At 42.5% G+C, this 27,091-nt stretch overlaps 1 non-coding gene across 3 annotated transcripts; it reads right to left on the bottom strand.

Moving 5' to 3' along the window:
* Positions 1–1,200: 1,200 nt before the first annotated feature.
* On the bottom strand, positions 1,201–22,403 carry LOC114271708 (uncharacterized). Of its 3 annotated transcripts, XR_014361181.1 has the most exons (5): positions 21,222–22,390; positions 20,403–20,505; positions 19,729–19,832; positions 19,364–19,436; positions 1,201–1,809 (listed from the first exon to the last, which is right to left on the bottom strand). It is a non-coding gene; the product is annotated as an uncharacterized LOC114271708 (transcript). The 3 variants fall into 3 exon arrangements; XR_014361180.1 differs by lacking the exon at positions 20,403–20,505 and having other exon boundaries at positions 19,646–19,832; positions 21,222–22,403; XR_003632409.2 differs by lacking the exon at positions 20,403–20,505 and having other exon boundaries at positions 21,222–22,403.
* Between the last annotated feature and the right edge of the window lie 4,688 nt (positions 22,404–27,091).

Raw genomic sequence — 27,091 nt, 5'->3', positions numbered from 1 at the left:
GTGGAGAGGATGAACGAAAAAGAGGCATCATTTCAGATCGGAAAGAAAAAAAAAAAAAAACCCTGTCCGGCACATCAGAGTGAAGGGACTGTTTGGAGAAAAGGGCAAGCAGACAGCCTTGGCAAGGGGAAAATTAAGGGATTGGGGTAAAGGATCAGGGGAAGGCAGTTTAAGAATCCGAAAATGAAAATGCGAAGTGGGTAACAATGAGAACTGCTCTAAGACCTATATTTCAAACTCGGGGTATGATTCAAGCAAGAGTTCTCCAGAAAGTCAATAAAGGGATTTGTCAGTAGCCCCGAATTGAGCTGAGATGGAGCGGTTTTACGTTGAGATGGAAACAGCTAAAATGACGGATTGGTATTGACGCCACAACATGAGCTTATCCAAGGGATTTCTCATGACATTAGATTGTCTCACAACAACCTCCTCAATCGCCCTGAGAATTCTAAGCCGAAACTACAGGGGTTTTGGGTCTCCCCCCTAACAGTTCAGTCAGCTTGTCAATTGACCCAGCTCCATCATCCAAATTTGATTTTCTTGTAGGAAACAAAGAAGGCAGTGAAAGGCTTACAATGGTTTGGTATGACCTTAGGTTTCAAGAATTGATGTGGTTCTGATAATAGGGGATTGAGTGGTGGCCTTTAGGTGGCATGGGATGATACTCAAACATCAGGGTGGTGCAATGTCTATACAAGATCATTCTTTTGGGGATTGGGAATGTAACTGAAGGGATATGGTTTTTATTTTTAGTATATGGTGATTTAATGGTTTCTTAGAGAACAAATGTGTGGACTTTGGAAAATTCATTCAGTGGGCTTCAGGCACCTTGTGCAATCATGGGAGGTTTTAATCAGGTGTTGATTAGAATCATCTAAAATATGTCAAACTTCACCTCTCATTTTCATGTGGTTGAGAGAGAGAGAGAGAGAACAGTTTGTTTCACAAGATTCGGCATCACTAAGCAGAACTAGCATATGAAATTTTTAATCAAGAATGGCATGATTACATGACAACCATGTAGTGGAAATTCATGAATTACTAACCATGCTCAGAAAAACAGACTTCCTATCGTACGTTTTACCAAATTACAAATTTTTTGACACATGCGGAAACCTAGTGAAACCTTACCAAAAAAATCTAGCAACGCATATTTACGAGCACATATATAGGAAAATCAATTCTAACATAAATCGTCACTTAAACAATAGACCATGCAAAATTGATTCAACTTAAGATGCTAAAATGGATTCAAGCATGCCATCATTTATGCTGTGTTTGGTTGAGGTTTTTGGGGTGGGATTTGGAAAAGGAATGAGAAATGTAATCCTATTTATGTTTGGTTATAATAAAAAATATATGGGAAAAGAAAGGGGGTGAGAAATAAATAAAGAAATAGGAGACCTTTTAGGACATCAATTCTATTTTATAACCAACACAACCAAACATAGTTGGGATTTGGAATTCTATTAATTCTTTCTCTTTTTCCTTTCATTTCCATTTCTCTTTCCATTTCCCTTCCCAAATCTCCCAACCAAACACAGCAAGGTGGTAGGAACCATAGTAATCTTAGCTTTCAAAACATAAGGAGATACAGTTACGAAAGCATAATAAACTGTTGGGAACCATAATAAATCTCAACTTTCAATACAAAAAGAGAAACAGGAATTCTTTTATTAGAAGACATAACGTTGCTTTCTCCACAAATAAAGCTGCGACAACATAAGAAGCACCTTCTCATTCTTTCTGTTTTCTCTGAAAATTTATTATCTAACACAGAACTACTCTCCCATTGCTTCAGCATCAATCCTGAAAAAAATAAGGTCTGTAATGTTAGAAGTAAAATGTGCCAGGGTAATAAGTAGTTAGGCTCCGTTTGTATTTATGGATTTGAAATGCATTCATTTAAGGAGAAAGCAAGACAAATAACTCAAACTTAGATTTGAAAGTTTTTCCAAGTATCTAAAGATTATATTAAAGAGCTTTATCATGATGAATTTGAAATACCTATGCAAAAGTAGTTATTTGAAATTATGCTACGGATTCCCCTTTTAGCTACAAAGATGCTACTAAAATACATATTTTCTAATTTTTCTATCCACCTATAATAGGTATATATTTTTATAAAAACCAACCTGAAATCCCTAAATTTGAAATCCACATCAATCCAAACAGAGCATTATAGACCATAGATGACAGTGATTTTGCAGGGTAAAAAGAGGAATTAAAAAAAAACGCACAATTTTTTCACATGCTCAAAGATTGCCTCGTGTCCCTAGCATCAAATTGAATAACTCAATATAATCTTTGCTAATGTAACCACAATTCATCCATACATGAATGTCATTGCACAAATTAGCCAAATTTGGTCAAATTAGCCAAATTTGGTCAAATTAGAGATGAAGTATGGGCTGTCGATTAGAGCATTCCATGATTTGGACACACACCTGAACTAGAGGAGTGGTTTCACCAGCAGTCTCGACAGTATGTCGGCCATGACCACTGACAGAATGTCTGGCATCGTTCGATGTTTTAGGGTTTGTCGCGGTTTGGGCTGTGAACAAACTAAAGCTCGGTCAAATTTTTGTTAAAATATTTTTATATTATCTAGTCCAGTGTTATTAAAGGCGATAGGCGCACCAAGGCGCCAAGGTCTCCTGGGGCCTAGGTTCAAGGCAAGGCACATGCTTCACTGAAGTGAGGCACTGGAAAAAAATATATAATTTAATATAAGTAAATAATTTAAAATTCAACATAAACAATATGAAACGTTAAACATTGTAAGAGGGGCTAATTTGAGCCCACTAAATTATTTAGGCCCAATAGCCCAAGATTAGTGGGCCCGAATTTATCGCAAGTCCAAGACTGGCAGGACCAGATTTATCACCATCAAACGGGCTAAATGGCTCTAAGCCTCGAAAGGGTTCGGATCCACGAACCTAGAGACTTACTCGGCCCCGGACTCGAAAGGGTATTAAGCAAACCTAGAGATCCGAGGCACTTGGACTCGAAAGAGTTCGGATCCACGAACCTAGAGGTCCGAAACATTTGGCTTCGAACGGATTCAGACACAATCTAGAAGTCGCTCCGTTAATGAGTCCCAGAACACTTGCGGGCTCGGAGCTTTCCAGGATCTACGTACCAGAACTATGGGCGTAATGGAGTCCGAACAAAGGACCCGATCCTGAGGACGGTGAGTGGAGATAAATTCACTCTTCGGTTAAACTAGCCTATACCCGGGTCGAGGTGGCACGACCCCAGGGGGGTCCATGAGACTCGGCAATATTTTGCGGCAGGACGTCCTCTGGGACTACCCCTGACCCTTTGGGATGATTGGGGATCATTGGTTAGGTGTGGCTAAGAAGAAGGGTTCGCCGAGGGATTGATCTCCTCTTCGGGGTTTTCTCATCCTCGGAGAGGTCACCTCCTCGGACAAGGTGGTTAGAGAGAATATCCCCCATGTGCCTTGCACATGGGCTCCATCCTACATCATGAGGTGTCTATAAATAGCACCCACCCATAGCTTTACAAGGGATGGATTTTGGAGATTTTTTTGAACTCTTGGGAAAGAACTAATTTCCCTTCTCCATTATCAACCTTGAGAGTGAAAATGGGAGATCCATGGGAGAGCCTTGCCATTATTCTATTCTCTAGCCATTTTGCCTTCTTCTTCACCCAATCTCTTATCTCCATCATCTCCTTTGTTGTTGTGTTCCTAAGTTGAGATTATTGAAGAATCTAAGCCTCTCATCATATTCTAGAGAATTCGATTTTCGAATTTTCCAACTCCTTTCTTGAACCCTCTCCTACATTTTGGCGACTCTGCTGGGGAGGCGGATTGGTTAATGGTCTCAACGAGATCTGGAATCCACACAACTCCAACTAGGATGGCGGGAGAAGATGAAGTTCACCAACAAGGATCCTCTAATGGTGGTGATGACAGAACCATGGCTCCAGATCAACCACTTTTGCTTGAAGCCATTCAAGGACTTCAAAATACTCAGCAAGAGATTCTTACCACTCTTCAGAATCTCACTCACACCATGTTAGTGATGAGTTCTAATTTTGCACCGGCGCCAAACGGAAATCAAACGGGTGGTGGAGTTATTCCCGCCGGAGCGCAAAATCAAATCCAAGGAGAAGCAGGCCCCAATCAACCTGTGGCTCATGGCAACACAGCCACAGTAACACATGCTCAAACCACAGTAGGCGGCAGCAGTTTGCCCATGCCCGGGCTCCATGGCGTGCCGAGCCAAGATCCAATGGTGACTAGGGGAGTTTCTGGTGTAATGAATGGCACTCCAACGACTGCTGGTGTCCAGGAAAACATAAGGAGCATGATGGCGCAAAAGGGAGCTATGCCCGTACCTAATCTTGTTACGCCACCAGTGAATGTTACCCAAGCACCAAGCGGGCCTCCTTTGGTGCCGACAACAAATCTGCAAGCACAACCCGGTATAGCGGCGCCGTGCGGTTGACTCTATGGGCCTCAATTCAATATCCCATCACCAACTGGCTTGTCTATAGGCGCTGATGGCCAGTATCGTCAAATGTCCTCACCAATGATGAATTCGCAGCACCAGAATGGCCAAGACGCCCCTAGCTCAGTCTTCGGGTACATAAGCCAAGTCCCGGGAATACCACCATCAAACTCTCTCCCTCAACAGTTTCTCACTCTCGCCGATGTGTAGGCCATGTTCGATCTCGAACGGGGCAAGAGGACCTTACCCTCTTTGCCTGATCCAGACGTCAAGCCGCCTTACCCCATTGAGATGCTGAGTTATCCATACCCTGAGGGGTATACAGTGCCGAAGTTCATCAAGTTCGACGGCAAACAAGGAAATGCCCGAGAACATGTTGTGCGATTCATCGAGACTCTAGGTATTCATGGTTCAAACCACGTCCTCCGACTGAGAGAATTCTCTAAGTCCCTCACCGACCGAGCATATAGTTGGTATGTTAATTTGGCCCCAAACTCTGTCCGAAGTTGGGAGGAAATGGTTAACAAATTCCACTCCAAGTTCTTTCAAGTGGCGGAGAAGGTGACCACACTTACATTGTGTAAAGAGAAGCAACAAGAAAGTGAAGACATCCTTGACTACGTCAAAAGGTTTCAGGACAAGGCCGTGGATTGTCATGAAGCAGTTGAGGAGAGTTATCTGGTTCAAATTTGTCTAGAAGGGGCATTGAGCAGGTACAAAATGTTTCTAGTTAACCACAAGCTACCCACCTTCTCGGCATTAATAGAAGCAGCTCGGAACATTAGCATTCCTCAGGCTCAGGAGTCCGGATTTAAAGCCAGTTACAAAACTAGTTTCAAGTCATCTCGTGGACCTATCGTTGCTGCTGCCTCTGCCCCGGATACCCGAAATTCACAAGGAGGAGGTCATAGAGGCCAGAAAAGAAAGCAATATAATGGTGAAAAGGGGAATGTTTCTTATCCATGTAGAATCGAGGAAGTGAAAGCTCTAGTTAAAGAATGGGTGGCTGACGGAGAGTTAAAATTGCCTTATGTTGAAGAAATGCCATCAAAAAAGGACCGTGAGAGCCCTGAATTTTGTGTCTACCATCGTACATTGAAACATCCGACAGAGAAGTGTTGGACTCTCAGGAAAATCTTCAGAGATAAAGTCGAGGCAGACGAATTGAGGTTCAAAAAGCGAGGGACTCAAGACATCCGAGAACAACCATATCCTCAACACCGAGACAAGGGCAAGAATGTTGCTATGATAGCTTATGAAGGCCCAATGATCGAGGCTATCGCTAATCTCGATGACGATGACTGTTATCTGGACGACATCCTCGAGCCAGAGGGTGAGCAAGTTTACTATGGAAGTGCTCTCGATCCAGAGGGCAGAACATTTATGACTCATGACGAAGATCCCTTTGATCCAGAAGGAGGAGAAGAATACTATGGAAGAGGAGGACACCATGTTTATGTGGCATCTTATTTTGAGGAGACCGAGGAGATGGTTAACTACGAGCCTCCAAGAGTGGAAAAAGATCTGGATCACTATGCCAAAACCCTGCAAGACTGTGTAAAGTTCAAGCAGTTCTTTGACCAGCTTGGACTTTCCAGGGAGGCAAGAATGGAAATCACCAAGTCTATCATTAATATAGCCGAGGCACACCATGAGGAATGCATGTCGACTGAGGGGTCTATCCCGAGGAAGGCAAAAGAGCAATCTAGTGCCATTACTTTCTCTGAGGCTGATCGAAAGTATCCTTTTTCTCACAATCGCCCGCTTTATGTGACTGTTTTTATTAACGGGGTTGAGTTCAAAAGGGCCTTTCTAGATAGTGGAGCCTCTATCAACATTATGACTCGCGCTACTCTAGAAAAAGCCGGAATCTCTGAAGAACGCATTGTGAAGCAGCCGATAGTCATCACTGGCTTCGGTGGAGAAAGGAGAGTTACTATCGGATGCGTAACAGTTGATTTAGCCGTTGGAGAGATTCGCTCAGCCACCAAGTTCCATATTATCGATTCTGCGGCAAATTATCACATCATTCTAGGGAGGACCTGGATGCATAGATATGGGGTTGTACCATCAAGTTATCATCAGTGTGTTAAGGCTAAATGGGGAAAGAAGACGGTGACAATTCAGGCTACAGAAAGGCCGTTCGAGATCCATGAAGCTCATTATTCTGATGCCATCTACTTCACCGAACTGGCTGTCGAAGAAGTTCCCACCACCTCTAAGCCTCGAGGGGTCAAAATTCCTCGTTGGGAGGATATCAAAGATGACAAGGAGCCGATGACAGAATCAAGTAAGCGGGCGATGTCTAGACCAGAAAGTCCGCCTATTCCTCGGAAGGTGATGAAAGTTCGAGAAGGAGGCAAGATGGTGTATTATTTATGAAGGTGCGGGGAGTCGGTTTCTTCAGTCACCGACTCCGAGTCAAAAGAAGAGCCTCCTGACAATGATATAGTAATAAAGCCTGAAGTGGCTCCAGAATGTATGCAAGATGGGCCGAAGCCTCAGCCCGAACAACTTATCGAAATAGATCTAAGTGATGGACAAGATGCACCGAGGCCGGTATTCGTAAGTTCAAGCCTTAGCCCAGAAAAGCGGGAACAGTTGTTAAAGTTGATAAGCCGATACTCAGATGTGTTTGCTTGGTCATATAAGGAAATGCCCGGACTAGATCCTGACCTAGTCTCCCACTATCTTGATGTGTTCCCAAACTCCAAGCCAATTAAGCAAGCTGCTCGAAAATATCATCCAGATCTCGAAGAGAAGATTAAGGAGGAGATTGAAAAACTTCAACAGGCTGGTTTCATCCGGCCAATACAGTACCCCACGTGGTTAGCAAACATCGTGCCAGTAAAGAAGAAGAATGGCCAAATCAGAGTATGTGTAGACTTTCGAGATTTGAACAAATCTTGCCCGAATGATGAATTCCCTCTTCCCCACATCGACACCCTCGTGGATACTACCTCGGGACACCAGATGTTCTCATTCATGGATGGATTCAGTGGATACAATCAGATTAAGATGGCTGAAGAGGACGCAGAAAAGACCGCTTTTAGAACACCTCTCGGAAACTTCTTCTATACAGTCATGCCTTTCGGACTCAAGAATGCCGGTGCAACTTACCAAAGGGCTATGACTGCAATCTTTCATGACATGATCCATCATGAGATGGAAGATTATGTTGATGATCTAGTGGTGAAATCCAAGAAAGAAGAAGACCATCTCCGAGACCTTGAGAAGGTATTCAAGAGGTGCCAGAAATTCAAAATGAGGATGAATCCTCTCAAATGTGCTTTCGGGGTGACGGCCGGGAAGTTCCTCGGGTTTCTTGTACATAGGCATGGTATCGAGGCAGATGAAGACAAGGTCAAATCTATCAGAGCAATGCCTCCCCCGCATTCTCAGAAGGAGTTAAAGAAGTTCCTTGGGAAGGTGTCTTATATTCGGAGGTTTATCCCAGCACTGGCAGAGATCTCTGCGCCTTTCGGCTCTTTGTTAAAAGGAGATGCCAAGTTCGAGTGGAACCAAGAGCACCAAAAGGCCTTTGAGAGAATCAAGGCGGCCTTGACCTCGCCTCAGACCATGATAGCCCCGCAGCCCGGGGTGCCTCTAATGTTGTACCTAACTTCAACCCCCAAGTCCATAGGGGCATTATTGGTCCAAGATGTAGATGGAGTAGAACGCCCGGTGTATTACATCAGTCGGAAGATTCGAGGAGCAGAAGTCCGATATACTCCAGTAGAGAGACAATGTTTAGCTTTGGTATTCACTGCCCAAAAGCTCAGACATTACTTCCTAGCACATCAGATTCAGATTGTTACTAGAAGTGATCCAATCCGATACCTCCTCAGCAAGCCTGCTCTAACCGGGAAGGTGGCAAGATGGTTGTTAGCACTGGGTGAATTCGAGATCACATGTGTAGCCCCCAAGGCGATCAAAAGCCAAGCCTTAGCTGATCTCCTTGCCCAATTTCCAAGTGGTGACTATGAACCAGTGAATGAAGAATTAAGAGGAGAGGTGCACGCAGCTATGGTTTCCGAGGAAAGCTTCTGGACATTGAGCTTTGACGGAGCAGCAGCCGGAGGGAAGGGAGGAACCGGGATAGTCCTTACAAGCAAAAGTGGGGAAAAGTTATATTTGTCTTATAAACTGGATTTCCATTGTTCGAATAACGAAGCCGAGTATGAGGCTCTTATTTTAGGCTTGATAACAGCTGAGAAGCACAGTATCAAGAAGATTCGGATCCGGAGGGACTCAAAGCTGATAGTGAAGCAAGTTTCAGGACAGTTCGTCTTAAAGGAGCCTGCCTTGGCCACATATCAAACAACAGTGCAAAGGCTTCTTGACAAATTTCAGAAGGTCGAAATAGAGCATGTGCCTCGCTCCGACAACAAGTTTTCAGATGCCCTCGCAACATTAGAGGCAAGAGTTGACATTCCAGAGGAAGAGGCAACAATTGTTATCAAGAAGATAACAGAACCTTCAATAATACCCGAAGACAAAGGCCTTCCGGAGGACTGGAGAGGAGAAGTTCTCGAACAACTCAGAAGCAAAGTTGGAAAACTGACTATGGCCAAGCTTGCCCAATTCACAATTATTCAAGGTGAGCTTTACTTCCGAGGAGGTACCGGATTCCTAGCCCGGTGTATTGGCCAACAAGAAGCAAGCTTCCGACTACAACAGATCCATGAAAAGTCTTGCGAGGATGGGGATATCAGTCTGTATAGAAGAATCCAAAGACAAGGTTATTATTGGCCCGAGATGGAGAAAGACTCGAATCAATTACAGAAGGAATGCCCCAAGTGTCAGTCATACATCCGGGAGGATGAGAGTTGCTTTGAAATTGATACCCCTGACTGGAGGCAAGTCTACATTGACTATCTCAAAGAGGGAACACTACCTGAGAGCCCGAGGGACATTGCACACCTCAAGAGGAGAGCGAGGCGGTACTTTCTTGATCAGGACAAGCTGTATAGAAGAAGTATTGAGGGCACTCCCCTGAGATGTCTCTCTAAGGAGGAGTCAGATCTAGTCCTCGGAAGAGCCCACGAGATTGAACATCAAGGAGGGGCTCAGCTGTTCGAGCAACTTATACACCTTGGGTATTACTGGCCGACCATGGAGTCAGATGCATCCCATCACGTGAAGAGGTGCCAGACTTGTCAGAAACACGGAAATTTGATCCATGCTCCAGCTGTAGACCTGCATAGTATCCGAACGCCATGGCCGTTCCATACCTGGGCTTTTGATCTGATAGGGCCCATCTCCACATCTTCTAAGGGGTACAAGTGGATTCTCGCAGCCACAGAATTGAGTACAAAGTGGGTCGAAGCAATTCCTCTGAAGAACGCTACGGGGCCTGCAGTTGCGAACTTCATCAAGGAGAATATCATTTGCCGATTTGGAGTACCAAACACCATCCTCTCGGATAACGGCACTCCCTTCATAAACAAATATGTGAAGAGCCTCCTAGAGACTTACCAAGTGAAGCATCACAAATCCACACCCTACTATCCAAAAGGGAACGGGCAAGCGGAAGCCACAAACAAGACACTGATAAGGATTCTGAGCAAGATGATGGATAAGTTTGGGGGGACTTGGTCCGAACAGTTGATAGTAGCCCTATGGGCGTATCGCACTTCGAAGAGAAAGCCAACTCAAGCAGCTCCTTACTCCCTTGTGTATGGGTCCGAGGCAGTGTTACCTATAGAGTTGGAAACGCCATCTGCTCGAATGGCTCTCGCCTCGGGGATGGTGTTGGAGCCTCGAACCACCAGATTGGAAGCATTAGAGGAAAAGCATGACAGAGCTGCAAAAGTCATGGAAAGGTATCATGAGTCCATCGCCCGAGCCTATAACCAGACTGTGATACCAAGGAAGTTTGAAGAAGGTGATCTAGTATGGAAGATTGTAGACCCAATCATGCGAGGACAGCCTTTGCCCAAGTTTTCTCCAAAATGGGAAGGGCCCTACAAGGTGGTTTGGGCGAGCTCAAGCGGGTACTACAAACTTGTAAGGGTTGAAGACGGCTTCCGAACTGGCCCGCTCAACGCAAAGTTTATCAAGCATTACTACCTATAGTTGGACTCATCTATGTTGAAATTCATTTTCACTTTCTTACTTTGTCTAAAAGTTGTATTTCCCTTACGTTATGAAGAAGCTGGTTTTCTCTATGGTATATGTTTTATCCCATCACTTACAGTGAATCTATTATACTTTTGTCAAGAAAGTTGAAGAACTAATGAGAATATTTCAGCTTTTATAAACATGTGCATATGATTGTTCTTTCCATTGTATCATTCGAAATAAATATTTTATCAAGTAGAATGAGAAAACAATGCGAAAATATCCAAACAACAAAAATTTTGTCATTTCATTGCATTGTCCTAGATAAAACATTTTTATCAAGAGGGGCAAGAAAGTAATGATAAAAAAAAAAAACTCAATCTTTCCTAAAGACACCCTCGAAGAAGCTGCCCGTCACATCTACATCTGGAGGACAAATAGTAGAGTGTGCCTCTAAAGTCTCCAAGGCCCGAGCATAACCCGACTCAAGTTCACGAAGAGTTGCCTTTATCTCATCTATAGAGGTGCGATAAGAGGCAAGCACAGACATAAGTTCCAGCCGATGACTGGCGTTCGAAGCTATATCCAGGCGCTTCCGAAGCCATGATAAGTCCACTTGGTGACGCTCCATGTCAGAGATCCCCTGATACGCCGTCTCGACTACTTTCCCATTAAGGTCACACAACCGTTGCCTGTCCAAGCTATATAAGATAGTGGCAAAAGACTCGAGAAGAGCAGGCTGAATGAGTGGACACTGGCAAGCAAATGAAACAAAGGTCTCCGGGTAACTTGAATGCACAAGCTGTAGAACTGAAGCAAACTCAGGAGCTACCCAATAATGGAGAAATGATACTTTGCCAGAAGCTGAAGGAGGAATTGGGGCCGGAAAGTTGCTAGTCTCAGGAATCTCCCCAATGTCTATCGGGTTAGATGAACCACCCGGAGGGGCAACTCCCGGCAGAGGTCCCGAGCCTGAGAATGCCGAACGATAAGGGGAAAGACCAAAAGCATCACTATCAATGTGAAAATCACTGAGATTCAAATCCAAAATATTCGAAGGCACTGACGATGAAGAACCTCTGGCAGTCATCTCAAAGGCAGGTGTTCCCCCTTGAGAAGGAGAACCGTGAGGAGTTACAAAGAGAGTCGGAGTAGAGTCCGGGGCAGGTAAAGACGGGACCACGGTAGCAGCTAACACTGGAGCAGAGTCTGAGGCAGGTGAATGCAGGACCCCGGTAGCAGCTAACACTGAAGAAAAAATAAGGAAGCCTTATTAGAGGTAGGGAACAAGAAAGCCATTTGAGTAAAGATTTCTCACAGATAGAAGTAAATGACAAACTTCAGAAAGAAAGATTACCAGAGGGAGAATCAATATGCAAAGCCGGAGCAACTGAAGGACTCCTAGCATCAGCAAGGTCACTTGGCCGTATAGAGAGCACCTGATCGATCTCAATGTCTGACGAAGCCTGAACAGTAGCAGTCATCCCTGAAGAAGGAAGGAGGGCCGGAGGATGAGAATCACCATAAGTGCCAGAGCGAGTCTCAGAGATTTCTAGCACATCCACCTCCACACCATTCCCAGAGGCGCACCTCGTCTCTACATTGATTCTAGAAGCATGGCCTACGACATCAATTTCTGTGGCATCAGTCCCTCCAGTAATCTCAACATCAGAACGGTGAGCCCCAATAACCTCGTCACCAAGATAGCGCTCCTCCTCAGCTACGGTAGGGCAGTGACGACGCATGCGTGGAATAAGGTCACAAAAATGGTCGGAGGACTCGGCCTCATCATCGTCATCATCTATAACTGCTATACGAGAGGTGCGCATCTTCACAAGTCTTGCAGACAAAGGGAGGGTGTCGTCCAAGTCTGAGTCCGGCCTGGGGGAGGCAGCATGGCCAGGAGCCACGGTATTGAGAACGTCAACAACCGCAGGATCCTACACAACATGGACAAATAAAAGTTTTCATTTTAGAAGGTATAGTCGCAAAAAGGAAAGTAGCTTCAAATCAAAAATTTCGGGTACCTCATGAAGCCTTTTGGAAAGGCGAGAAGCGGAAGGACTGGCATCAGAAGTCCTCTTGTGAGCCATCTTCTTAAGGCGGGTCGTCCGAGGACCAGAGGCCTTATTCAAAGGGACTGGCTCCGGAGAAGTAATTGCCAAGCTAGAAGCAGATGCCCGAGCAGAAGGGTCAGTTGGAGCAGATGAGGTGAAGAAACTCTCGTACATGTGGTCAGATTTTCGGCTCTCGGGTAGCCGAAGAGAAGAATCCTTCTTATAAATCGGCGGAGGCAAACATACGGTCGGTCTGCTCTGGACAAATGCAATAAACGCATCGATATTCTTCTGCCAATACCGCCTGAAAGAGGAGGTGAAACCCCCTACTCGACTCAAGCCTGGCATCGTCAAAGAGCCGGATATGGGAAGCACGGTGTGTACAAGCCCGCGACTGAAGCGCCCGTAGCTCGCTGAAAATGATAATGAAGGAGGTGCTGGCCCCGGGGCACATTGATCAAACCCGAATTGATATGCTACGCGGTCAGGCCTATAAACGGCACTATCAACGCCTTCCTCATGCCATACCGGTAATGAACTCGGACAGATCATAATCAACATATCAACAAAGGGTGCAGGGATGTTCTTCGGCAAAGGAAAGGACACCGAGCGAGAGGAACCATGATAGATAAGCGGTGTGGCCACACCCACAAGCGGGCATACATACGGCCGTGCCACAAAGCGTCGGGGATCATCCACTAGAGTATTCAAGGATAAGGTGGAAATGGTACGTGACCAACGTGTAATCAACGGCTGGCAAGACTTCGCTTTCCCAAATGTCCGAGACCCATCAGTATCGAGCACGGGGATGCCATCTTTATCCACTATCTCCCAAAGAACCTCCGCCTCGAATACAGTCGGAGCAGGGGCAAATTTTGGGAACCTCTCGAAGAAGAAACAAAGCAGGAACTGGCTGTGAATAAAGGAGACAGGCTCATATCGACCCACAGAGCGAACCATATCTCGATGTAGTAGATCCAGCCGATAATAGAGATTCCCAAGAAATAGGGGAGCCAAAGGGATCCGATCTCCTCTGAAGAGCCTGACTGCCAAGGGGAAGACGAAAGGATTGAGGGAATCTGGAGGCGTGCTCGGAAGAATGAAGAATGAAAGGAAGCAAGCCAGAAATCCCAAGAAATAGAGCCTGGAGTCATACATCGGACCGACCTCATACTCCCGAGAGTTAGGGTCAGCATCTCTGGCCAAGGGCTGAAGATCTTTGAAGAAGTGGCGGATCCATGCAGTATAGGAGGCACGGTCCGTCCTTACTCGACTAGTCCTCCTCGCTGAACCATCAAAAACGGAACTCCACCGACCACAAGTTTGAAGATTTAGCTTCAGAGATTGGATCAAAGAATCATCTTTGGGGGGTGTCTGCTCAGGGTCGAAGGCATCAGGGCCGGTTACTTCCAGACGCAGCAACATGAACACATCCTCAAGGGTGGGCCCCATCTCGTGCTGGCCAAGTATAAAGGTGTGTGTCTCGGTGCTCCACCGAAGAGCCATGGCTTCCAGGCTAGCATTGTTGCGACGGATGGATAGGGATCGAGATATTTTCACTAGGATCAATAGGCGGGCCTCTTGAAGCCGCTGACAGAAGCTCTTGTCCGAGAGAACATCATCGACCCACTCCTGCCAACCAAAAGGAGGGTTTGAGAAGGCCTTGAACTGAGGATAACAGTATGGAAAGTCCCCCCGCTCAATCCGAAAGCGCAGCACCGAGGAAGGAGAAATGAGGGCCTCGTGTCCAGAGTCAGTGTCCTCAGTGAGACATAATAGAGTCCCCTTCGGAGATAGAAGAGAAGTGGTGGAGGTAGCCGCCCGCCAGAAGGGGTCCTTCCGACCAAAATAAGGAGATTTCCTCCACTCAGATGCCGGAGGTACATCCCTCTCTTTCATGAGAGCCGGTTCTGATGACCCCGGAGCTACGGGTTTCTTTTGAGAAGACATATGGCTGAAATAACCGGTATAAATATTAAAGAGTTGACCGTATTAAAATTCAGAATATTGTTACATGCAACATGATGGGTTTATCAACAAATTCAACTTCGGACGTCATCAACAATTCATTTTCTCGGATATTCTTCAAGCTCAACAAATTTTAATACCAATGGGTGCATCATCAACATATAGATTTTCGTCTTCTATCATCAATAAGAGGTGCAATGTCATAGGTCGCTTCATGATGAAGTTCAATCGGGTCAATTTCTTAAAGTCACTATGTTCCATATTAAAGGTCCAATTTATACGGGGCTCAAAATTTGGACAGAGTGAAGTTCAATAGTAAATTTCAGGCCCGAGATCCGAAGTATATTACATTGCTTATCAGTAGCAAGATTCAATGGATCATTATGCAAATTACAAGAATGTCCTTTCCAAAGTTCATATTCATAAGTCCAGGGTTTTCTCTCTCCATGTCAAAAATGGAGCTCAAATACTAGTCAACAAGTTATATTCGGCCTTTCCTCGGTGATAAAGTTCAACAAATTATGTTCAAGCCAAGCACCTCAATAAGGTTTCAAGTGCTAGTGCATGTTTCCGTATGGCCAAAATCACGGTGTTTGAGCTAAAAAAAAAAAAATATCATTGGGATTGCCACAAAAATTGAGTCCATATTCAGATTCAGTTTTTATTTATTTATTTTATTTTTATTTTCATCAGATTGCTTGAGCCCTCTACATTGCCACAAAAATATATTTATATATATTTAAATATATTTATATTCGGAAGAGGGGGTCGAATGTCATACTTACAAATTTGGGCAGTTAGAGAGGTGAAGTCCGAAGCCGATACTGGAAATTTAAGCTGAAATCGGAGAGGCTTTACAGACTGTAATCAACAAGACTGGGCTAGGCTTGGGCAAGACCACACACGTTGTGTTGAGAGGGCGAACGTGCGTGGTCAACGTCGGATAAGCTGAAGCCGGAAGCAGCGATGTGGAGCTAGGTTGGGCAAGACCACACACGTTGCGTTGAGAGGGCGAGCGTGCGTGGTCGACGTCGGATAAGCTAAAGCCGGAAGCAGCGATTGATTGTGCACAAGCCAAGGCTAATGTGGGTAATCCGAGCTCTAAACAAAAAAAATATATATATATATATATATGATAATCAATATATATATATATATATATATTTGCCCAAAGTTTGTCAAGCAACAAAGAAAAAGGAAGAGGGCTTTGAGCAAAGATTCAACTAGATCTTGAAGTCCAAAGATCAATAAATCCAAAGCAATGAAGAGAATGAACTTTGTTGAATCAAGACCAAAACCCATCAAAATGAGGGGTTCAAAAAATGGGTTTTCAGCAAGTGCTTAACTCACAGATTCAGGGGCAGCATAGTGAGGAGCCGGGTTATCAATCACAAGCGGTGTAGGCCGAGAATGGCGCACGAAGCAGTAGATGAGGAAGGAAGCTAGGCAAACCGACGCCGCGTTGAGTCGGCGACGTGGTCGGCATTGATTAATCACGGTTAGAACCAATGGTGGTGGACTTCAGTAGATGTGAAAGTAGGACTGAGATCTGTGTGTTCGGAGCTCTGAAAAACACGGCTGAAATGGGACATCGACGATGAGTGGAGCTGGCATTGATACGAGCTAGCCATGGTTTGAGTCACTGCATCGCCTGTAATCGGAACTGTTGCAACCAGCGGACAGAGGTACGGCGAAGGTCGAAGGCGCAGGACACGACGGGTGTGGGTGGTGCTGGACAGCCGAGGCCGGCAGTAAAGTTACAGTAGAAAGGATGGTTTCTGGTTGGTCATGGTTGGCTCACGGTGTGACAGTATCTGTAGCAGCATCGTCCGCCACAGTGCCGTCTATAGCAGTGTCTGCAGCCTGGGTCACAACGTCTGTAACAAGCAGCAACCGTGGCTCATCTTCGGCGATGACGACGGCGCTCGGAGTTGCACCAACGAGCAGTGAGCTAGCGGCGGTGGCCCTGTGGTATTACAGATACGGAGCTCCTTTGAAGAATATGAAGTTTGGGTTGGTCTTGGTTGAGAGAGAGTGTCAGCCGAAATGAGTTTCAAAAAATAAAAAAAGAAAGGAGAAGAAGCTTGGTCCCTCTGTTTAGTGAGAGAAAGTGTATGCCACTGGTTTCAAAAAAAAAAAGAAAATAAGAGGAAGGAGAAGGTTGATCGGTTTCGGCGGCTGAACAAAAGAAAAGTTGTGAGGCTTAGGGTTTTGGACCCTTTGTTTAAATAGAAAAAAAAAAAAAGGTGTGATATATGAAAAATGCCTCATATATTCTGAATATATATATATATATGCATATATATAAGAGGCCAACTTATTTCCAAGCCAAAAAAAAAAAAAAAAAAAAATTGATTTCTTATCTTAATTCTTATTTCTTTTACTTGGAGTAAAAAAAAAAAAAAAAAAAAAAGTTTTGTATTTTTCAATACTTGGAGAAGTGAAAAAAAAATAAAATAAAAATAAAAAATAAAATAAAATTTTTGCTTGTCAATTTTTTCTGTAAATTGAAGTGCGTCATCAACTTTATCCATAGGCTCTGTCGTGACAAAATGTTTTTTTTTTTTTTTGGGAACGTGATGCGAAACAGGGTCGAAGAAATGACAGTATGCATGTCTGAGAAATTTAAAATTTCTCATACACGCAAGGGGCAAATGTAAGAGGGGCTAATTTGAGCCCACTAAATTATTTAGGCCCAATAGCCCAAGATTAGTGGGCCCGAATTTATCGCAAGTCCCAGACTGGCGGGACCAGATTTATCACTATCAAACGGGCTAAATGGCTCTAAGCCTCGAAAGGGTTCGGATCCATGAACCTAGAGACTTACTCGGCCCCGGACTCGAAAGGGTATTAAGCAAACCTAGAGATCCGAGGCACTCGGACTCGAAAGGGTTCGGATCCACGAACCTAGAGGTCCGAAACATTTGGCTTCGAACGGATTCAGACACAATCTAAAAGTCGCTCCGTTAATGAGTCCCAGAACACTTGCGGGCTCGAAGCTTTCCGGGATCTACGTACCAGAACTATGGGCGTAATGGAGTCCGAACAAAGGATCCGATCCTGAGGACGGTGAGTGGAGATAAATTCACTCTTCGGTTAAACTAGCCTATACCCGGGTCGAGGTGGCACGACCCCGGGGGGGTCCATGAGACTCGGCAATATTTTGCGGCAGGACGTCCTCTGGGACTACCCCTGACCCTTTAGGATGATTGGGGATCATTGGTTAGGTGTGGCTAAGAAGAAGGGTTCGCCGAGGGATTGATCTCCTCTTCGGGATTTTCTCATCCTCGGAGAAGTCACCTCCTCGGAGAGGTCACCTCCTCGGACAAGGTGGTTAGAGAGAATATCCCCCATGTGCCTTGCACATGGGCTCCATCCTACATCATGAGGTGCCTATAAATAGCACCCACCCATAGCTTTACAAGGGATGGATTTTGGAGATTTTTTTGAACTCTTGGGAAAGAACTAATTTCCCTTCTCCATTATCAACCTTGAGAGTGAAAATGAGAGATCCATGGGAGAGCCTTGCCATTATTCTATTCTCTAGCCATTTTGCCTTCTTCTTCACCCAATCTCTTATCCCCATCATCTCCTTTGTTGTTGTGTTCCTAAGTTGAGATTATTGAAGAATCTAAGCCTCTCATCATATTCTAGAGAATTCGATCTTCGAATTTTCCAACTCCTTTCTTGAACCCTCTCCTACAAACATTTAGTTTTTTTTGGAGATTATGAATTAGGGCTAATTATGCTTCTATCATTGATTTGGGGTTGAATGTCCAATATATTGGCATCTATAATAAAAGTAGGGATCTTCTGTAGCTACACCATATTAAATCAATGATAAAATTTTAAACAAAATCAATTAAAACAACAATAAAAAAAAACCCTCAGGACGCAAGCCTTGGGCCAGTCAAACACCTTATCACAGTTGCCTGGCTTGGAACACTACAAGGCGCAAACCTTAGGCCTGGACGGGACTTGCGCTTAGGCGCGCTTTATCGAAGTCACCTGGCCTAGAACATTACAAGACGCAAACCTTGAACCTGGATGGGACTTGGGCCTAGGCGTCTAGGCGCGCCTTTAGTAACACTGATCTAGTCACTTTCTTAAATACATTTTTACCCAACTCCTTATTTTTCTCTAATCCATTTACGTAATTTTAATTTATTTTTTTATTATGTTATCCAATCATCAATTTTTTAAGAGTCGTCAAGAATATAACGGTGTAAAGTGATCATTTAAAAAACAATATAACTGTTTAATAAGATCAACAAAAAAAAAGTATGATCATCATTACAAAGTACAGTCGCTAAAGAGGTGGCTGTTTCAAAATAAAAAATTTAATGTAATTTAAATTGTTTTCAAAACTAATTTAGTATCAAATTATATTTAGAGATCGTATTTTCATGACTGTTATATTAAGGTAAGGTGTTTAAATTTTTAAGTTTAATTAGTTTAATCTTAATTTCAAGAATTAAAATATGTAACATAATGCACCCCAACACCTTACGAAAGATAATGTTGTTCAAAATAATAGCTAAACCAAGAAAACAAAAACAAAGTGATCGCCCAAATCAATTTGAGAAATCTGTAGTATGGGTCTACATTTACTTTCACAAGCTCAAAGACTGTATCTAGCATCAAATTAAATAACTCCATCCAATCTTTGCTAATATAAAATTCATCCATTTATGAATGCCATTGCACAAACTAGCCAAATTTGGTCAAATCAAAGATAAACCATCCTTACTTGGCAGTTCTTTAGAAGATAATAGATGAAATTCATTATCCTACCTCAACACCTTCTTGCTCCTTCTAGCAGTGGCTTACAGCAGCAGCTTGAACCTCTTTTGACAGGAAATCATAACTAAGAGAAACAAAATCCAACATACAAAAGATTAAGTGACACGAAGCCATATAAGAAGAGCATTAGTAAAATTCTCACGTTTTACTAGAGGCAATAACTCTTTAAATAGTTTGTGTTAGTTGTCGTGATATTTGTTGTGTTAAATTTGTGTTCTTCATTATGAAATTAGTTTATAATATTTTTGTGATACACATTAAAGTTATGATTACCAGCCTTTCTATCTTGACACTTTTAGCATTCTTTAGATTTCAGATTGGAAACGATGTCTTTCTACTTCTGTTATTTCTTTTACCATTCAAGGTGAATCACAATCCTTCATTTCCATCCATGCATATGTGTTCTCTGTTTCTTCTCTTCATTCCATTTTGTACGAGAATTTCAAGAAGGTTTTACAACCTGAAACAAAAAACCTAACCCATCTTAAAAATTAAAAAAAAAAACAAAACAAAACAAAAATTCAAACTCATCTCTTGATCTAAAAGTCATATAATATGATCTTCTCAGTATTCTAATATGTTGCTTGCTGAGATGTTGCCGATCTGGATAAACCCAACATATACAGCCATCATCATCATCATCTTCAATTCCAGGAATAAGGAAGACTAGAAGAGGAATTTGAGAGAGATCAAAGAGGGGGAGGGGATGAGGGAGATCGGGAAGGAATAGGGTTCAATTGGTTGATCAAACGGAGGGGAGTCACTGGTTGCAATGTTGCAGATTGTAGATGAGAGAGAGAGAGAGAGAGAGATGAACAGTCTAGAATGAGATAGAGACTGAGAGATATGTAATAAGCTCGTAATCCCAACCTCATACAATTTTCAATGCACGTGTACATTTATTTGAATAAAATATGTTTCGATCGGTTCAGTTTTGGCGGGTGAAGATTTTATAAACCCGAAACCAACCGAAACCTGAAAACAAATTAAATTCACAAACCTAGCCAATCATATACCGCATCAAAATCACCTGTAGTGCCTCAGATCGAGTTGGTTCGGATGGGTGAATCAGGTGCATGAACAACCCAAATTGTTTTGTACTTGGTACTTGAAGATAAGGAGCATAATTCAAGCTATTAAAAAAATCAAATGCAACAATAATCTTAGTCATGGTATTTTACAAGTTTCAAATGGATTAAATTTGAAAGTAGAATGTTATAAATAGAATACAGACAAATTTTAAAATGAATTTGTTCCCTATCAATGTTCAAACAATATTACCATGTCACTAGTAGTTATAAATACAGACATTGATGTGTGCATTTTTTTCTCTACAAAATAGCACTTTCTTAGAAACCACAATTCTAAGTACTTGGAGCTTAAATCAATATAACAAGTCTTTGAATTTTATTTACGCACATGTGAAGTTAATATTTCACTTTTATGTTTAGTTCTTAAAAACTTGTCAACTTTTTTGAGTATATGTATTGTCTAACTCCTAAGATTTTGTATATTATGAACTTTGTTTAATTTGTATGATTTGTATGTATATAAATCTTCTAAAATTGCTTTCATTTAACGTTGCATTTACATTTTTATGAAAACACTATGTTGTAAACCTCTTACTAAAAAAATGTGCACGCCACAGGCAAGATCTACCGTGCAACACACGGTGCCATGAAACTAGTATACTATATAAAGAAAATCTATTTTCATCCAATATAATATATTCGATCATGTCATTAAATGAATCATAATTACATCTACGACAAACAATGCCAAGCAAAATTTAGCACCATTTACAAAATAGCACAAGCAAATAAGGCACAATGACTTAATTTTTGTTTACCTTCTAATGACCTTTCCTTCTTTTTGTCTTTTGTTGCTTGGTCCTTGCTATCATCCGGACGACCACCATCAAGTGAGACAAGGCTACCCAAGCATACAGTTGTTCCGAAATGATCTGGCTCACCATTAATCCCAACCATCTCAATTGTCTTCTTTTCTAAGTCATACCAACGAAACGAACGAAAGTCATGTTGGAGGAGAACCTTCTTACCATTCTTTGAATATGCCAAGGGCTCCAAATAAATAGCAAACCTTATATTCGATTGCTCAATGTAGATCAATTTAGTCCAAGATTCCTTCACTCCATACTCCTTCATCACCCATAAATCAACACCCTTCTTGAGATAATAGTGAAGCACACAAAGGCATCCATTCAAGACTTCAAACTTCAAATAAAAATCAACAGCCCCACACTCGGGGTAGGGACACCATTCGGTATTCCTCCGCCCCAAGATCGAATGCAATAAGAGCGTGAGGTCCATCCTCACGCAACATTGGTTTTGGATTCACACTCCAATGCAAAGCTCCACCAACAAGTAAACCAGTGCAAAGATCAAGTTCAAGGTGACGAGGAAAATCACCAACTTTCCTCCAATAATTCGATTTTAAACTATAAACCCTAACTTCGGATTCATAATGCACAAATCTATAATCATTAATCCGGGCAATCCTCATCACCTTGTAATCATCACTCACTGAGTCGTACCCAAGTCCATAAAGATTAACCAGCACACCACGGAAATCCACAGGGGTTTCGGTCAGCGAGACCGGCAATTCCAAATGCTTTCGAGTTGATGGGTTCCACAAAATAGCTTGTCCCTCTCCGAAAGACAAACAGAGCAAGCCATTGCAGGAATTCCAAACTTTATCCAATCGTTTCTCAAACATGAGTGGTGGACTGAGCTTAAAAGCTATGTCGAGCTTATCGAAATCTACGGAGCATAGTTGGTTTGTGAAGGGTGCGTTAAACTCATTGAGAATGAGGGAGAGATTGGATCGGGATTGAATCGATCGATTAAGATGCATTTTGATGAAGTTTGGGCTGTCGATTAGAGAACGCCATGGTTTGGATACGCAACTGAATTGGAGGAGTGGTTTCACCGGCAGTCGAGAGAGTATCTCGGTGATCACCTCCAGCAGAAGCTCCGGCGACAGTCGCTCCTGATAGCGAAAATATGTGATTCCACGAGGAAATCTATTGATCTGAATAAAAATTAATGTGAAAAAATTAAATTAAAAGTAATATAAGAATTTTTATGTGATTTCTTTAATGTAAGGTATCGGGATCGAAATTCGATTCGATTATCAATTAAAAAGTTTCTAAATAATTATAAACGAGGCACTAATGATTTCATAAAATCACCCTTAAGTGAATTCTAAATAATTACAAATAAATAAGAAGAAAGATCTCACCAAAATAAATGAACAAAAATCTTCAAAATCAGAGTTGAAGAAGACCCAAAATAATAGACCCAAATTAATTCTACCAAAACATCCAACTATAAAGCCAAAACCGAAGCACTCTGTCCCATAAATCAATTAGTTGTTGTTTCACAAAGTAAATCCCACCAAATTGATTTTTGCAATCAATACAATTAGGGATGGCAATTTGAACCCGGCCCAACGGGGACCCGACCCCCCGTCCCCGATAAAAGGGGTTTTTCCCCGAAAAATACTCCCGACGGGCCGGGGATGGTATTAAAAAATAAATCCCCGATGACATTCGAGCCGGGGACGGTGATATATATTTCATCCCGGCCCGCCCCGGCCCCGCCCCCCGCCCCGGTCAGCCCCCCGATTTATATATATATATTATATATATGTTACACTTTACATGCTCTATCTCACACTCTCTATTATATTTATATATTATATTACATATATTTCAACCTCTGTTGAATAACTCAGCGCAGCAACTCTATCTCACTCACACTCTCTTCTCTTCTCTCACTCTCTCTCTTCTCTTCTCTTCTCTTCACACAGACACAGACGCAGAGCCTCCTCCAAGCCACCACCACCTCCTTCTCCTTCTCCTTCTCCTCCTCCTCCAGGCCACTGCAGCCTCCTCCTCCGTCGCCACGGCAGATCTGATGGAGTGTAGCACATCGTCGATCTCCACCGCCGATCTCCTTCGCCGATCTCCACCGCCGCCCTCCTCCGTCGATATCCTCCTCCGCTGCCCTCATCAGCTCAGATCTGTAAGATCTGTTATTCTTTTTTTTATTTGTTATTGATTTTTTGATCTGATAATCTGTAAAAAAAATTTGATCTATTGATCTGTAATTTTTTTTTTTTTTGATCTGTTATTTTTTTTGTTGATCTATGTTGATGATGTTGAGTGTTGAAACAGAGTTGATGGTGTTGAATGTTGAAACAGCTCTATTTTTTTTTATGATCTGTTATTCTTTTTCTTTTTTTTATGGTGTTGAATGTTGAAACAGAGTTGGATCGGGGACTTTTCGGGGTCGGGGAAACCCGATCCCATTGGGGACGGGGATGGGGACTGTGACAGGTTCCCCGTCGGGGATCGGGGCCGGGGACGGGGAATTTTGGCCATCGGGGATCGGGGACGGGGAGGGTGGTCCCCGGCCCCGTCTCGCCCCGTTGCCATTCCTAAATACAATTTGTAGCAGCCGCAACACATTATCTCACCGAGAAGATTTATTCGGCAGCCACTCTCTTCTCCTTCAGATGAACATAACAATATGTCTATATATTATTAAACCTTGGACTTGTTTTATCAAACCTTATTTGTTACGAAATTGAATTGGGTCTCTACAAAATTATATATAATATATATAATATATTATATCCAAACCAAACCAAATTATAATTCTTTTAACAAACCAATTAGGTCTCACACTCTAATAAGGAGGTATACCCAACAATTCTCCCCCTACAGACTTAGGTGGAGACATCAACCATACCTGTCAAAATTTGACACTTCAAATGTTTGTCCCTCGACAAAGTCTTAGTCAACATATCTGAAATATTATCATCTATGTGAACCTTTTCAAGTTGCAACAATTTCGAATCTAATACATCACGAATCCAATGGTATCTCACATCAATGTGTTTCGATCTCGAATGAAAAGTAGAATTTTTACTCAAGTGAATAGCACTTTGACTATCACAATAAAGCACATACTTTTCTTGCTTCAAACCCAACTCTTGCAAAAATTTCTTCAACCATAACTCTTCTTTGCAAGCTTTCGTAATGGCAATAAATTCAGCTTCGGTAGTTGAGAGAGCAACACATTTTTGTAATTTAGATTGCCATGCCACAGCTCCCCCTGCAAAAGTCATCAAATATCCCGAAGTAGATTTCATAGAATCAACATCACCAGTCATATCAGAATCTGTGAACCCATCAAGCATTGGGTTACCATCCCCAAAACACAAACACACCTTCGAAGTCCCTTGAAGATATCTTAAAATCTATTTTACTGCTGCCCAATGTTCTTTACCTGGATTAGAGAGAAAACGACTCACCACACCAACGGCGTGAGCAATATCCGGCCTTGTACAAACCATGGCGTACATCAAAGAACCAACTGCTGAAACATAAAGAACTTTTTGCATCTCTTCCTTGTCTTTCTCACTTGTAGGACATTGATTCGAACTAAGCTTAAAGTGACCCGCAAGTGGACAACCAAACGACTTTGCTTTATTCATGTTGAACCTCTCAAGACCTTTCTCAATGTAGCTTTCTTGAGACAACCAAATCAGCCCCTCTTTGCGATCACGAACAATTTTCATACTAAGAATTTGCTTTGCCGGCCCCAAATCTTTCATAGCAAAAGACTTGCTCAACTCAAATTTTAACCTGTTTATCATGGTAGAATCTTGACCCACAATTAACATGTCATCAACATAAAGCAAAAGAATAATAAATTTACCATCCGAGAAATTTTTCACAAACACACAATGGTCCGAAGTGGTTTTAGAAAAATCATTATTCATCATGAGAGAGTCAAATTTTTTGTACCATTGCCGCGGGGCTTGCTTGAGGCCATACAAACTTTTCTTCAATTTGCAAACAAATTTCTCTTTCCCTTTCTCCACAAAACCTTCTGGTTGCTCCATGTAAATTTCTTCTTCAAGATCACCGTGAAGAAATGCGGTCTTCACATCAAGTTGTTCAACTTCAAGGTTCATACTTGCAGTCATGCCAAGTACAACCCGAATAGAAGACATTTTCACAACCGGTGAGAAAATCTCATCAAAGTCAATACCTTTCTTTTGCCCAAAGCCTTTCACAACAAGACGTGCTTTGTACCTCAGATTCTTGCCATCATTCTTCAATTTGAAGACCCAATTATTTTTCAAAATTTTCCTCCCTTTAGGCAACTTCACTAAATCATAAGTGTGATTTTCAAGTAAGGAATTCATCTCTTCTTCCATGGCCTTTTTCCAATCACGTTTCTTTGCATGGTCAATTGCTTCTTGGTAGCTCTCAGGCTCCCCTTGATCGGAAATCAACACAAATTCATTGGGAGGATACTTTCTTGAAGGTTGTTGGTCCCTTGCAGATTTCCTCAACTCAAGTTGTGGTGGCGGTTCTTGAGTTAGATGCTCTTTCTCAATTTCGGGCTCAACTTCATTTTGAATAACATCATCATCTACATCTTCAAGAGGTGGCTACACCTTCAAGAGGTGCTGAAGATGAAGGAGATGGATCCATGTCAATGAGATCACTAGTTTTTGGCTCTGGTTGATCACCTTTGCCAAAGTCTTCAATTGTTTGGTTTTCAAGAAACACAACATCACGGCTTTGAATGACTTTCTTGTCGACCGGATCCCACAATCTATACCCGAATTCATCACGCCCATAGCCAAGAAAAATACATTGTCTTGATTTACTATCAAGCTTGGACCTCTCATCCTTTGGAATGTGAACAAAAGCTCGGCACCCAAACACTCTCAAGTGCTCATAAGATACATCTTTACCGGTCCAAACTCTTTCTAGAACATCACCATTCAAACGATAGGAATGAGACAAATTGATTACGTCAACCGTTGTCTTCATTGCCTCACCCCAAAAGGATCTTGGCAATTTAACTTGTGAAAGCAAACACCTTGTTCTTTCCACAATGGTGCGGTTTATCCTCTCGGCAACTCCATTTTGTTGAGGAGTCTTCTTAACTGTCTTTTGGTGCCGAATACCTTGGCTACGACAATACTCATCAAATGGCCCAATGTATTCACCACCATTGTCTGATCGGATGCACTTCAATTTCTGCCCTGTTTCTCTTTCAACCATGGCCTGAAAATGCTTAAATACTTCTAGAACTTGATCTTTAGTTTTTAGTAGAAAAGTCCAAACTTTCCTTGAATAATCATCAATGAAAGTAACAAAATAAAGTGCACCACTATGTGTTCTAACTTTTAAAGGACCACAAACATCCGAATGAATCAACTCCAACACATTTTCTTTTTCTAGAAGCAACATTTTTATGAAAAGAAACTCTATGTTGTTTACTCGCCAAACAATGAACACATGTTTTAAGATGTGTACCTTTCAAACCGGGTAGAAGCTCTTTCTTGAACAAAACTTGCAGCCCCTTTTCACTCATGTGCCCAAGCCGCTTGTGCCACAATTCGGTAGAAGTATCATCTTCAAGTGCATTGACAACACCTTTACAAATTTTTCCTTACATCAAATAAAGTGTATGAGTCTTCTTGCACTTAGCCACCACCAAAGAACCCTTTGTGAGCTTCCATATTCCATCATCAAATTTGTTGTTAAAGCCTTCATCATCTAGCTTCCTAGTAGAGATCAAATTAAGGCGAATGTCGGGAACATGCCTCACATCTTTAAGCAACAACTTGCAGCCCAAATTTGTTTCCAAGCAAACATCACTCATGCCA

The sequence above is a fragment of the Camellia sinensis genome, chromosome 2, assembly GCF_055761805.1.
Source record: "Camellia sinensis isolate YWXY chromosome 2, ASM5576180v1, whole genome shotgun sequence".
Lineage (NCBI taxonomy): Eukaryota > Viridiplantae > Streptophyta > Magnoliopsida > Ericales > Theaceae > Camellia > Camellia sinensis.
This window is presented reverse-complemented; position numbering and strand designations above follow the sequence as displayed.